This window comes from Paramormyrops kingsleyae, chromosome 20 (genome assembly GCF_048594095.1).
Source record: "Paramormyrops kingsleyae isolate MSU_618 chromosome 20, PKINGS_0.4, whole genome shotgun sequence".
In the NCBI taxonomy this organism is placed as follows: Eukaryota; Metazoa; Chordata; class Actinopteri; order Osteoglossiformes; family Mormyridae; genus Paramormyrops; species Paramormyrops kingsleyae.
In genome coordinates, this window is record NC_132816.1 from 15999109 (window position 1) to 16012717 (window position 13609).

Here is a 13609-nt window from a genome sequence, read left to right on the forward strand (position 1 = left end):
ACAGGGTGGGAATGTCCCTGATTAAAATGCCGATTTTTCAGACAGTCTCCAGAGTTATATTAAGAACTGCAGCAGACAAACATCATTCGCATTTATTTATTTAACAGAGCAACATCCGAGTGAGGAAAGGTTGTGCAGTTGGTTAACATCGGGGTTAAGGGCCTTGCTCAAGGGCCCAACAGTGGTAGGATTACGTCGCAGACCATGAGACTCGAACCCAAGGCCTTCCGGGTCTTAGCTAAGACCTGTCACAGACCCATAGTTCGCGCCCCTTTTCCATCCAGTGTCACTTTCGAACAAACAGGTAATCAGGCATGTAATGAAAAAGCGGTATTTGCAGGCGGTTTACCATCATATCAATTTGTTGATTTGAACCTGTGAAGCCCCATTCCGGGCCTCCATTAAGATAATATTCATGGAGGCTTTCACCTTCATTGTGGGCGTGATTAATGTTCAGGGAGGGAAGCTCGCTTTACACATTCGACCTGGTGCAATTATTACAGCTACAGGCAAGTGCCTAGTGCCATCTAATCTGTCTAATGGCGTCACACTGGCAGTGGCGTAACGGTGAAGAAGTGGGAGTTAAAAACCTTAAGCTTAAAAAATAAAAAATGCAGCTTATCACTTGATGACAGATAGCAAACCCTGGACACAGATAGCGGCTGTGCTACGGGTTTGAGAGAATACAGTTTAATAAGCGCCTGACAGATGCCGGAAACGCACCGTAACCCAGTAATGGTTCGTAACTTACGCAGAGGATGACTGGCGTAGTTTGCAGATCTTGTTTGGATAACCCTGCACCAGATCCAGTACCAGGCCTGCTAAATAATTGCCTTTTTCTGATTTATTATTATTATTATTTTTTTCCTTTTTGCAGTTTTCATTAATATCGACTGTAGTTATTTGGTGTCAAATCCTACGCCTTTAACAAGCGTCCAAGTCAAAAAAATAAAAAATAAAACACCAACAATCTAAGCTACAAAAAAAAACACCCTGGATAACAGGCTAGGGAGCGTGTGCATCTTAAAAATACAAGTGTGTGGATATACTAACAGAGGGGATCCTAGCAGACGATCCCTACTCTTCATGAGGATGGCTTAGGCTGCACAGAGAGGCCCAGGCAGCTGGACAGCTCCACAGGAGGTTCAATTCTGTCGCGTAACGGCACTTTCCGGAGATTATTGTTTGTGGCTCTCCATCTGCCGCCGGATCTGCTGAGGAATCACAGTCTTCCAGTCGGCTGTCGCATTCCTCGGCTGTTCTGAGGGATTACCTACCATCCCGAAACACGTCGTTAACAGCAGCTTCCAAGAATGAAGGATGCGGTGTTTTTTTTTGGGGGGGGGACTCTCTGCCTATCAGACAATGTACTTTTCTGCATGAAGGACCATCGCACATCAAGCCAGAATAGACACGGAAGAGTTAAGGGGAAGCTTCAGAAGAAATGTTTTGGTTAATTGTTTTAAAAGCTCTAATTTGAGATGTAATGATCAACTTCCTTCATCTTAACAATGCTTAATTAATTCAGTGAAAGGTAGATGGCTCATTTTAATTCAAATTTATGTTCAGGTCTGCTGAAAGCCTGGTCCGTGTAACTAGCATAAATAAATTGATACCATTTAATTCAATGTGGCCTTAAAAGTCGATCATAATTCGTTCTAATATAATTTTATGAGTATTATATTTAATTATGAGCACCCATTACAATTATTATTATTACTACTACTATTTAATGCAAGGTTTTATGCTGACTATATTTGTATGTGTTTTTGATCATTTTAGATTTTTGAGGTTGTTTTCTGAGTGTCCCGCGTAAAGTAAATGTTTAGTTTGTGTATATTTATACATACAGCCTAGGTTCATTATAGCTGCCCTTATCTAGGACGAACAGACAAATGAAACAATTAGCACTGCAAGGGAAAGATCTTAACAGTGCAAACAGTCTGTATTAGTGCAACTGAAAATCTCTGGGAATGATGATACACCACCTCTGGAATATTGACATGGTGACCTGAGTTGAGTTGAAACCATAGTTCCCATTGACTGGAATGTGACTCCATTTGTGTTATTCCAATGCAGACAAATGACTGTCATAACCAGCTGAAAGTATCTTCCTTAATGCTAATCAGCCGTTACTGAAGGAGTGGGCTCGATAGCACAAATCACTGAGGGCTCATTATACTGCATAGCGCTACAAATGAGGTCCCGCTGTGAAAGAATACGCTTGGGTTTATCCAGGACCAAAGGGCTGAAAGCTAATCGCTGATGCACCACAGGCGAGTCAATGACGAGAAGAGCTCCTGTCAATCATGATGACTGACATCTCGGTCAAGGGCAACCGGCGAACCAATGACAGAGGTTTGAGGAGGCCAAGCCCCATTATGCTGACCCCGCCCATTCTCTCAGTTTACAGCTATAAAAGAATATAAAATAAATTCAGTTGCTTGGGGGATCTAGGTGCCAAAGGGAGTGTTTTAGCCAAAATGCACCTTTATCAAAAATGTGAGGCACTGATATAAAAGATACTGTCAAAATGGGCAAATTACTCAAATTAAACGTTAAGCTCAATCATTTTTAATTAGGAAAAAGCTAAATTCCGTGAGAATGAGGTGCCTTCAAGTCTGCCTCGAATAAGAAAACAGGACTCCTCCCAAAGAAATATATTCATTCAACAAAACCAGGAAAACTTTTTGCATGCCAGGCGGAAAGTTCCGGAAGGGCTCCGTGCGTTTCTGTGATGCTGTAGCTCCCTGATCGGGAACAAAAAACAAGCAAGGCACCGCTTCAAAATCGAGGAGCGAATCCCTGGAAGTAGTGGACATTGATTTTCCAGAAAGCCCTGAGCCAGCCAGGCTACACAAGAGTGCCCCCGGCAGGTCGTTGAAGAGCGGTGGAGGTGGGGTAGAGTAACCGTCCGTGGCACACGCCAACTTGCTGGTGGGTGAACAGGGTTATACACTGCTGTCAGCACACCTGTTTCTATTAAGACCTATTCGGAAGAAGTCAGTCAAAAAGAAAAAAAATATGTTTGTTACCATGGCAACAAAGACCAGTCTGTACAAACCTTCCCCAAAGTAGGTTAGGTCAAGGTCATCGCCACTTTTCCAGTTTGGGCTACATTTCTTTGTTAATGAAGATCAAAGAATTTTTTTTTAACTCAGCTACACAAGGACAATCAGTAATGAAGGGCTCCTGTACTGATATTAATTTAACAGTACTCTAATTGCGCTGTATATTTTCCCAACGCAAATAACGAATGGTTCTATTGTAGGATTAAGCCAAAAAATCTGGGAAAGGTATTTCATTTAGAGCCACTTCAAATACATATAACAGAACTGCTCCACATATTTTCTAATTAAAACTGAAGTAATTCATTTCAGTTATGGTTAAGTAACATACAGCGACAGTGCCTAAAGACTTAAGGGTCAAGTGACGTGTTTATGTTACTGCAAACTTAACTGGCTAGGCAGTTCAATATGGCCGTTTACATGGAGGGAGGATTTAAAAAAAATTCAACAGGATAAATATGACAAGTATCACCATAGGATAAATAACAAATGTAAATGTAACGTAATATCCTCTCAGACAACCTCGCACCAGATTAATTGCCCTGGGTGAAATGCTCTGGTATGATTAAGTGTGGGGTTACTCAAATTAAAGTTAAGAAATTATAGAAGAATTGTGTTTAACTAATTGAAGATAACATTTGTACTATTTCTGCGGGGTGAAAAACAAAAAACAAGAGATTTAGCCAAAGTACACAGTACTTAGGATGTTAAAAAAGTATAATAATAGGATTAAGCTACAGCTTAAATTTGTACAGCATTTCATTACCAAACACACGGTTGTGTATGTAGATGAAATGGCTGAAGCTGTTAATTAGAAATGAACTTAAAGCTCAGGTGTTATTGTGACCGGGGGGGGGGGGTTGGGTGTATCCTGCGTTAACAGGCAGCATAAGCCACACACCTAGTGGGCTTTAAGGTTCCCGGTACCGTAACAGGTCGGCTGTACAAATGCAACATGGATCTGAAAATCAAATAAGAAAAGACAAAATAGGAAATATGGTTCATGAGGGACAAGGACGTCAAATGGCTTCAAAGGTAAGGTGGAGTACGTATTGTATTAATCCATACATCTTTCACAATGGCTTATCCAGTACCGGGTCTGGAGCCAAACCCAGGCAGTATAGGGGATAAAGCTAAGAAACAATTGCAGGGTACATAGGTTCCAGACTCCCTGTGACCCCGAACAGGACAACGGTCACAAAAGATGGATGGATATTTTGTATGGATTTGGTTTATGCCTGTGATACCTTGTTTTTCATGCGTATGGCACAACCGTTTCCTATGCTTTATGACTGACATTACTCAGAGCCAATGAAATCGGGGGGACAGTGTGGGGGGTCAATCCGATTTCAGGGGGAGGGGTGGTAAGTTTCAGCCCAGCCTGTCCACTGGCTCTGCCATTGATTTGATTTGTATGTGAGGTTTTAAATTTTTAAATAAGTAAACACTGGTAATTCATTATCTAACAACGTGCCGTATCCTCTACTCAACACCACATATTGTATATATGGGGTATAAGTGAAAAGTGTAATAGTGTAATAGTGTGCAAATCTGTAAACCTCTAGTGCTCTGGATTCTGACACTGTCTCCATTTTCGTTGAAGTACAACACAGAGCCCCTACAGTGCATTTATTTTCGAAGCAGCTAATTCTCACCTAAGCCTATCACACTGGCTTCAGCCGAGACGATAATTTCCATTCCTATTTCAGCCACACGACAGAGAGCTACCGCTGACATATGTGACTTGTTCACCAAGAGGTACAGGTCAGAAATTTGACGAGAGAAGAGTTCAGTACCCAGTGAGTAAGGCTGCCCGTTTTGGGTCCCGTGAAACCATTTCGTAGATCCTCTGCCATTAACAAGAACTCTAAACATCTCAACAGGGCATATATTTCCCAGTTCCCAACACAACACAACCGCAAAATCCTACTTTCTTAATCATTCTTGAAGGACCAGGGTAAATACCACAGTATACAGAATGTACTGGACCCAGCTCAAGAATTATGGCAGCCTTCATGAAAATTAGCAAAAATTGCTGTACAAAATAAACAACGCACATAATGATTGAAATGTTCTGCTTAAGCCTTTGGGAATGTTGTATAATTTTATTTTATTTCAATATTTCATACACAAAGTATAAAGCATTTTTCCCTGTAAAACACAAGGCTCAAAATGTATGCATTTCTCTAATAAATAAACTGTGTGACCTTAAGGAGACACAAAAACTGAAGCATAGAAATAGGAGATTAAAATGTGGTACAGAGACGCAGTGGGTAGATCTGAGACCTCCCCACCCAAGGTTATTGGCCTGTGTCCCACCCACAACTCTGTGCAAGTGTGAAGTCTGCATGTACTGATGTTTTTCTATAAAATGCAGGTAGCCTTGTGGCTAGGCCTTTTAGCTAAGTAACATGCACGTTAAGGAATATTTATGAGCAGAGACAAAACTTTAAGTGTACATATAATGTCTTGTGTGATCAGACTATGAAAGTGAAGCATATGGATGGCTCATTGCTCTGTAAAATTTCCCTGGAAGTATTTCAGGTACTATTTCATTTACATTTTAGTAAGAAATCAGACCCATCACCTGCTGTCAGACCTCTGCCAGTACTGTAATAAAGCAAATGGCTTTTTATATAGTATGGGCAACACTCTGGCAACAGGAGCGGTTGATTTTTTTTAACGTGTCACCCATTTCTTGTCTGCCTGCCAGAAGCCGCATCTGGAATCCTCTATGCTGATCAGCGCAACGTGGTTTTCCTGGCGCCCGTCATCGCGGACATCGATTTCTGAGAACTCGGTCTCTGGGTTTGTTCTGGCTGACTGTAAACGTCGGTGTTTTTTTTTTCTTTCTTTTAAATCACTCTCCTCGGAAAAGGTTCAGTGTTTTTTGTTGTTTAATAACAGGGACCTGAAAATCGTGTTCCATTAGCATGAGTCGTGGTCCACGTGTGCTAAAAATAAGCGCCTGTGATGGCAGCGATGAGCATGTTCGCCCCATGGTGCATGAGCTCGTTCTGCGGTGCACGATCCTCCTGGGTCGGTCACAGATCAGGACGCCACCACCTGTGAACAGGGGCTTCTCCCCCCCTTTACAAATTGGCCAGCAAGCGTGAGGAAAAGAGCTAAAAATGTAAGGGGGGGTGGTGGGTTGGAATGAGGACATAAAAATAACAGCGAGTGTCTGCCAGCGGTCCCTCCCCCGCCCTGTTTCTCTGTGACATAATCATGGCGAATTTCCACACTGTTGCACCTGTCACGTAAAAGAGCTCCGACGTGACGGACCGATGATTCGATTTCTGGCATCCCCATTATGCACCAACGTCTACGATGGACCGGACAGTTAAGCCGTGCGCACCATCCATAAAACTCCAAGACTGTCATTTTCATGTCTGTGGGTGATGTCGTCCATCTTAACTAACTCCTCGCTCAGTAATAATTGTCATCAATGATCCTGAATGAGCTTGGGGTGGGGGAAAGACCAGAAAATGACTCCCCCACATTCAATCGATGGGAAAATTGTGGTCCCGCGATACGGTGGTTCATTTGTTCAAATGAGGTAATTAGAGGAGTTCCGAAACATCGCAGTTGCTTCGGCAACGGTTTCCCGCCAAAGTACGCCGGTAATTAAAAGGTCACTGTGCAGACTGGCCCAGATGAGTCCAATTAGACACGCTGATTTTAAAACACTGTTTATGTCATGAACTCCGCAAAACAGAAGGATATTCTCCTATCCCTGCTAATTGGGAGTGTTCCGCAAGAACCTGGAAATTCCCCAAAACCATAAAAAGTTATTTTCGTTCAGAAAAAAATCGAGAGCCGAAGAGTCACATTAATGATTGTGATACAACTTCCAAGGTGGGTTTCTTTAGGTAGGAATGCTCATTGTTACAATAAACCAGCAGACCCCCCCCCCCCAGACTCCTAGCAACCAAAGGCTTGATGTTTCATCAATGCTTCAACCCCAGGGGTCCAGGGTGACAGGTAGCTGCAGAGGAAACGAGGCCAAAACGTGACGGCAAACGCCGTCGATTTCCTCCTTAATCTTTCCATTCTGACGTTTTATCTCAGCTGAGGCTGTCTAGGATTAAAAAAAAATGTGGTCTGATGGATCTCTCAAAACATAAATAATAATAGAAAACGTTTTTTCATTTTCTGTTTCGGAAAGTTTTCCAGAGCAAAGGTTTAAGAACAAGTTTAAAGAATTGCGTAAGAGTAAAACAGACAATTTGAAATTCACAGCACATATAACAGGGTAAACCGCCGAACCTCGGGCATTTGCAAAACAATGCCAGCGACCCTCGGACTCAGACAATAGGCACCGTAAATCTGCATTAGACACTGAAGATACTGCGCTGGCTGCGAAGAACTCGCGCTCATCTATTTCACACACATTTACATAACGGGTCCAAAATTTACTCAGCTGCTGCTCAAGCTTAGATAACTCATGGCTTCCCACAACTGGACCTGTGCAGGAGGATAAATTCGTAACAGAATAGCAGCACATCCCATCCCATGGTTTCAAAAGCTGATTTTTAATACGGTAGAAGTAAGATTGTTAATATTCGGTTGCTACTGTAGGTAAACAAAGTATAACGAGCCCAGCAATTGCCCATCTGTTAATAGACGACAGGGCAGCAAAACGACACAGAGAACACCTTTTAATTATTGTTTATCAAATATCCATTACAGGCTGAAACATTACGAAACAACACGCCCACAAACTCCACCGCTAATGGCCACAGTGCAAATATCGTCGGTTCGCAAAAATGTATAGTAGGCATTGCTGTGTTAGCTAAATGAACAGTAATTATAACAAGACATAAAAGATCGTTTGCATGTGCACCTGAATTCGTCTGTGCGGGAAAAACAAGCCGTTAAAACCAAATCTGATCAGTTGTCCGTCAGCCATCATATTTCATGTGTTTATAAAACTTTTCTGAAACAGGAAGTAACAGAGGCATGGTTCAAAGGTCACGGACAGGCAATGTGAGACTCTGACCACCTCGTGGCAGACTTCCCCAGAACATCTGACCTTAAACCGGAGGTCAGAGGTTAGCGCGGCTCAGGCTAAGTGACAAAGCTAAATAACAAAAAACGGCCAGCTGTCACGTTGAAAGGGCGAGTCAGAGGCGACAGGCATCAAAGCGTCTTAGGAGGAAAAATCACCTGATACTGTCAGTTATATTTGCAGTTATACTATAATTATTTTTAAAAAAAATAAATGGCAGCAATATGTAGCATCCCACCATTGTCGCTATGGTCCTTGTCGTTAGTAGACTGAATGCAGTGTCATTGAAGTTTTCACTCACAGTAACTCATTTCGTTTGGAAAGCTGAGAGGATAAACATCTTCAAGTTAACTAAAAATGTGTTTTAGAAACCTGTATTACAGCTGTGTAATTATTTCAAACCTGCCACCAGCGAAAGGACATCCCATAAATTAAAACAATGCCTCACTGACAAGAAAATCATTTTCATCATGGCCAGGCGCCTGGAGCTTCAACACAGATGTATTTCTAAGTCACGTGACGGAGAGAAAGTACCGTAAGCTGCAGCCACAAGCAGTCTCACAATCTGAGCATTGTCCGTGCGACGCGTACATCCAGAAGGTAAATCCGATAAGTCCCACGCACGGCGCAAGGAGCAGGGAATCAATCTCTGTGCGGAAAGTGAATTAGGGGCGGAAAGTTCATTTCAAGTCGGTCTTATGCATCTGTCCATTAATTATGACAGCCTGGATCATTTCCTGTTACTTGGAAACAGAGATGCTCAAATTCCCATCCCAAATGTCGTACGTTCTAAGGATACCTCCCATCACGCTTTCATCTTGCCATCTGTTTCCAGAAAACTTATTTTGAATTTTTATTTTGGAAGATATGCAGATAAAACTTAAATAAATAACATCCAAGAAATCAATTACTTCATGTGTGTTTTTTCTTTTTGTGTACTGCATTCTTGTTTTATTTGCCTATTTGAACTTAAGACTGATGGAGACACAAGTCATTGAAGCCTAAATAATTTTGAGGTAAAGCCAGGGATGCCAGTACAATCGAGTCCCACTAAGTATGTGAACTATGACCTGGGGAATCCGCCTGGGGCAGCAGAGACAGATACCATCTCCATGACTGTAACAGTGACATCAAATGATTTTTCCGGTATATTCCATTAACACCCACCCTGTTCTTCTGCCCAGTGCCGGACAGACTTAGCTCCCCCCATCCCTGCATCTACGGGCCACTCCGAATTGACCGTTCCAGTGGGAGGACCTTGTGGGTTCCGGGCCCGAGGCCCAAGCCCACCTTGGCCATCGCTATTTTACCGCCGGCTCCCAGGGATGCAGCGGTGAACAGGAGTGAATGGGATGCCTCAAAGATCTTCACGCGCCAAATGGATCCAGCCGCCAAACTTCTACCCAGGGGCGTAGCTAGAATCTCTGGACCCTCTGACAGACTGACGCCTTCGCCTGCTTACTCAGGTGGACACTTTGAATTTGAAGCGATGTGTATCCCACATATATATAATTTGCCTGGGTAGGTTTTTGGGTTGATTAGGCCGGTAGGCTCTCCCCATGGTGGCTTTTGGGGCCCCTGTGAAGTGCTAGGACCCCTGAATCTGCCAGTGCATCCATCCCCATCCAGTGGTCTTACTTGAAGCAGTTACATCACATAGGATGCCACCTTTAGTGCCACCCTTCTTGAGTGCAGATGAAATACTCCAGTCCCAAGACAAGGGACTCAGGTCAAGACATCAAACAACAGCACAGGCGTCCTGTTGCGTGGAAAGTTTTATTCCTTTTCAAAACAGTTGGGTCAGACATCTTGGATTGGACTTGGATGGCTGCATATGAGATCTTCATCAGTGCTGCTTAATTAACCACTCCAGTGTATGACGTCAATTGCTCTCAAAGGTGTCTATGACTAGAATCCAGAGCCTGCGAGAGAGCATGCCCAGATCCCTCTGCTTCTGTACACCTAACAGTCTGTTTCAATAAAGGCTGCATATTATTACTCCAATATTACTACTCCAATATTACTACTCCAATATTATTACTCCAACGGATACTCATGTCCTATCCGTGTATCATTTTATATGTGCAGTAAGACCTTGTGAACAATATGGTCTGCCCTTCTTGAGAACATTCTTGGTAACACTATACTTAAGGCCATGTTTTTAATAATTTCTAAACATATTTATAATGCATTATAATGCATTCATATAATGAATGTGTTTATAAATCACTAAAAACACGGCCTTAATTAAAGTGTTACCACATTCTTCCTGGTTCTTCAGGCCTTCCAAAACCAGGGTCTTCGCTGGGATGATTGAGTTCATTCATCTTTGCCATCGGGCCTAATAATCAGTCTGCTTCGCTACAAAAATCGTGCATGTTGGATGCTTTTGGGCCCTAGGTTGGTGGAGGGGGGCGGGACGGGGGGGTGCAGCTTACAAAGCTCAGGACCTTAATGTTTTAGCAAAGCCTTGATTTTTTTTTCTTTTCTTTTAAATCACTTCGACCATCACCGTCATTGTGTGATGCTACGTGGCTATTTTTGGGCTAAGCCTCTGGTATCCACTAACCTTAGTACGACCCCCGCTTCAGACCGCTAACCGCTGCACCACCACACACGAGACACTCCATCCCATAATGCTACACTTCTGGAGCACAGTGGCGGCTTGGTCACGGCGCTCCATTGTGGGTTACATCACCAGGGCCTTTCCACGACTCACACGGCACCTCTGTCTGTTAAATATTTCTTCTGGCACGTCTCACAGTTTATATTTCGGCAAGATGAGTCCAGAGCCCCCGGGGCTCCAGGGGCGTTAACAGAGCCCGTCTGCCACTGGGTTTGTAATCCCAGTTGCTCATGATAAAGTGAGCCTCGACCCGCCTCTCCGGCTGTTCAGGGGACGGAGCTGAACTCAGGGGGAACAAAAACCTTGCGCCCTCGTTTCCATCAGGATCATTATTACGTGAACACCATCCACACTTTGCACTTTACATAACACTGTCAAAATAAAAGCAAAGTTAAGAGACCTGCCTTACCTCTGAGAGAATGGGGGAATTGAATAAACAAAATCTACCTTTACTTTTGGTCAGTATTTTCATAAAAATGAAAATAAAACATCTAAAAAGAAACGGCATTCGATTTGTGTTTCAAAGTGCTTATGTGTTTTCTTCACCCTTTGTGACATATTGATAAATTGCGTTGTATCGTTAATGCACATTTCCTTCGGCGGCGCTGCTCCCAGAGCACGAGGCCACAAATGGAATTTGCTCCCTCTCAACAGAGAAAACATTTCCAATAGAGCAGGGTGGTACGGAGGGCAGGGTGGTACGGAGGGCAGGGAGCAAAGAGGGAGAGAGTGGAGTCCTGGCACCTCCATTCAATTATTTCAGCAACACGCAGAAATTCACCAACAGAAATGCAGGGCGCAGAACAAGGTTCGAGACTATCCCAGCAGGCACAGACACTAAGGGTAGAGATGCATCATTAGGTAATATATCATCATTGGCCAATGTACTGTACTGCTAAAAAATATATTAGCATCGACCAATGTATTGTTAAAAATATATCATCATCATCTGTCCAATCATCAATCTTTGCCAATATTGCAACTTAGCAGCACCAGAGATAAAGACACAACTACTGAAATAATGGAGATGATTGCATTGGACGATCCCGGGCTCGGAGCCGGTTATTGGTATCAATGATATTACAAAAAAATGCATCAGTTATCGATATTGATTAAAATTTCCATCACTAGCTAAGGCTCATTTACAGATGCCAGAAGCGGAGCACCACGCAGCCCACAGAGGAGCTGCGAGTCAAGCCGCGGGTCAAAGCCAAAGCCCTGGATCTGTGATGCCAGTGCACAGCTTCATGCAGCAGAAGGTAAATATCCAAACAGTGCTGTATAGCCTGATCACATTACCAACGTGTCCTATGTTCGTCGTTGCAGATAACAGACATAAAATAAAAATAAAATAAAATACCGTGGTCAGCAAATAAAGCACGTTTACGGTCTGAAGCCAGGCCTGACAAGGTAGGTTTATCTCTCCCCTGGATGAGATAAATTCTGGGTCTGTAGTAACTTCTGCCGCAGAAGAGCTTAAGGCAAATATCTCCTCTCCCACAGACTCTTCTCCTGTCCAACAATATGAGGAGAACTGTCTGTCAATCCTGTTATGGCAGATTGTAAAGCAGCTCTGATTACAAATGACCGTATTAAGGAAGAATTACAATCGACTTTGGGGGGATTATTTAAAAACTTAATTTTCTTAATGACAGAGCGGGTTTTCCCCATTCAGATCCTTCTCATAGTGCATTTAATTAAACATTAAGGCTGTGTTTCCTAACCTGGTTCTGAGGGAGTCCCAGACACGCAGAGTCCCAGACACACAGAGTCCCAGAAAAACATGGGCTGTCTGGGGGGCCCCGAGAACCGGGCTAAAATACTCTGCATTATGAAACTACAACTGGGTGGTGTTTAGCTGAGCTGTTTTAGCGTCTGTGCTCCTGCCCAGAAGGTTGTGAGTTTGAATCTTGCAACCAGCACATTAATCATATCCTGATTGTAGATATATTATCCATTTTTTTTAATTGTTATGCATATAGTTTCCTTTAGAGTATACATCCAAGAAATATGACAAAATATAATAAAAATAAACCATCACCGTGGACAAAATCACAGTGCACATACAGAAAAGTCCTTCTGCTCTGTGTAATTCAGAATAATCAGCCTGAGTATTAGGAAACGATATAGGTAAACTACTTTATAAATTTTACTGATGCATGACAAAAAAAATCTGAATATCATATACAGTCATGGCCAAAAATATAGGCACCTCTGCATTTATGTCAGAAAACTTCTCTCACAAAATTGTTGCAATTACAAATGCTTTGGTATTGTCATATTTATTTCTCTTGTTGGCACTGGAAGACCACAAAAAATCAGAGGAAAAAAATGAATCTGAGACATTACACACAAAACATCAACAATAGACAGGACAAAATTACTGGCACCTTAACAGAATTGTAAGAAATAATTGTATTTCAAGCATGTCATGCTCCTTCCAACTCACCTGTAGCAATTAACAGGTGCTGGCAATATGGAAATTCCCACTCGCAACCAGTTAAAATGGAGAAATGTTGACTCAATCTTGTTTTTGAGCGTCTGTGTATACTACACTGAGCATGGAGAAAAGAATGAAGTGCAAAGAATTGTCTGAGGATGTGAGAACCAAACTTATAGAAAAGCATGGGCAATCCCAAGGGTACAAGTCCATCTCTAGAGATGTTAATGGTCTTGTGTCCACTCTGCGCAACATTGTAAAGAATTTTACAGCCCATGGCACTGTAGCCTCTCTCTCTGTACGTGGACGAAAGACAAAGATCGATTAAATGTTACAATGAAAGAATTGTTCGATGGTGGATAAACTACCTCAATCAACTTCCAAACCTGCAGGCACAGGGTACAACAGTGTCAACTGGCACTATCCAGCGCCATCTGAATGAAACGGGACGCTATGGCAGGAAA

General features: G+C 42.7%; 1 protein-coding gene and 1 long non-coding RNA gene across 3 annotated transcripts in view; one reads left to right on the plus strand and one right to left on the minus strand.

Annotated features, from left to right (window-relative positions):
• LOC111853675 (muscarinic acetylcholine receptor M3) overlaps positions 1 to 13609 on the minus strand; it is a 77312-nt gene that overhangs the window by 23543 nt on the left and 40160 nt on the right. The window lies entirely within an intron of this gene.
• On the plus strand, positions 6713 to 11950 carry LOC111853676 (uncharacterized). Of its 2 annotated transcripts, XR_002840501.2 has the most exons (3): positions 6713 to 6926; positions 9264 to 9545; positions 11854 to 11950. It is a non-coding gene; the product is annotated as an uncharacterized lncRNA (long non-coding RNA). The 2 variants fall into 2 exon arrangements; XR_002840500.2 differs by lacking the exon at positions 11854 to 11950 and having other exon boundaries at positions 9264 to 10083.